Below are 1,732 nucleotides of genomic sequence, written 5' to 3'. Positions count from 1 at the left end.
TATTATAAGTGCCAAAGATTAGAGATGTTACAAGAGAGTAACAAACACACAAAAAAAGGACGAGAGAGAAGGGCGATAGTTGTTTTTTTTATAGGAAAGAAGGAGCAAATCACACCAGAGCACCCGCCAACCACCCACCTATCACTCGTCTCTGAGTGAGCTAAGACATGCTGATCAAACAGTGGGTTTTACTTGGTTACCCAGTACCCTATTCCAACATTTTACAACACAGATTTGATACAGCAACACGAAAGAAAGGACCGAATGACAGTGGAGCGTTCTCGTCTAGAAGAACGGAAAATGGAAAAATGTCTCGCAGCTGGCCACACCGTGTCTGATGAAACACTGGCTTATGTGGGGGAGAAAATGTATTGGGTTGTACCCACTGCACTCTGCGCAGATTTTCCTCAAATCTTTATTAAGTTAAAGTTTGGTACACTTAAAGGCTGCCTCACTTACTTTCAGTTTTAGTTTTAGTTTTAGTAAGAGTTTTACGGCACTTGCAACACAATAAGGTCATATATATAAGTGCCGAAGATTAGAGGTGTTACAAGAGAGTAACAAACACAAAAAAGAAGGAGGGGAGATATAAGTTTTAAAGGAAAGAAAAAGCAAACCACACCAGAGCGCCCGCCAACCACCCACTTACCTTCATAGAGGGGCAAATGCTAACATTTGGGCACAATCTGATTGAAAAAAAACCCAACTTTAAAAAACTAAAAAAAACACATAAAAAACCGAAACAAACCAATCCCACAACCAAACATGTTTGACTTTCTAGGTCATGCTGGGGTCCAGTGTGAAGACAGTCGTGTCCACCACCAGGTCAGAATCTTATCACGTGTCACATGACGTCATCGTGTCGTCTGATGCTTCATTGGCGCGCGGAGTAAAATAATAATATGTCCTAAGGTACTTCTGTGCGGAATCTGATAAAGCAAAGTAGAGATGTCTGTTTGATTGGCTTACAATGAGCACTGATTTGCGACATTTCCCGACCTGACCCGATACCATCCGATCTCAAACCCAGTGATTTATTTCATCCATTATTTTGATTTATTTGATCCATTATTTGATCCACTATTTTGATTTATTTGATCCATTATTTTTATTTATTTGAACCACTATTTTGATTTATTTGATCCATTATTTGATCCACTATTTTGATTTATTTGATCCACTATTTTGATTTATTTGATCCTTTACTTTGATATATTTGATCCCTTATTTTGATTTATTGGATTTATTATTTTGATTTATTGGATCCATTATCTAATACATTTGATACAGTCGGGGGCCGGCCAGGATTTTCTTTCACGGAGGGATAAAAGCTGTCATTTTGGCACAATTCGATTGAATCCTCCAAAAACAACCATGTTTCATTTTGGGATGGAGATTTGATCAACAAGTGCCAAAGTTGGAGTTTTTGCTTGTCCATGGGGGAAAATCTGGCAGGCCCTGACTCGGTTCGACTGGATTCGATTAGGAGTGTGCACCAACTATAAGTCTTTATGAGCTTCTTGGTGAAATTTGATTTTTTTAAAAAAAGCAGAGACGTGTTTCATGTGCCTTCAATGAACACTATGATAGAATCATCATCATCCGGTGCCTTGCCGACTGGCGAGGGCGATCATGAACCTCCACTTCACTCTGTCATTAGAATAGTGTACACTTTTACCTAGTAGCGTGCACTGACCACAGCCATCATTTCCCAACCCGACCCGACCCGATC

This window comes from Aplysia californica, unplaced genomic scaffold (assembly GCF_000002075.1).
Source record: "Aplysia californica isolate F4 #8 unplaced genomic scaffold, AplCal3.0 scaffold01649, whole genome shotgun sequence".
NCBI lineage: Eukaryota > Metazoa > Mollusca > Gastropoda > Aplysiida > Aplysiidae > Aplysia > Aplysia californica.
This window is presented reverse-complemented; position numbering follows the sequence as displayed.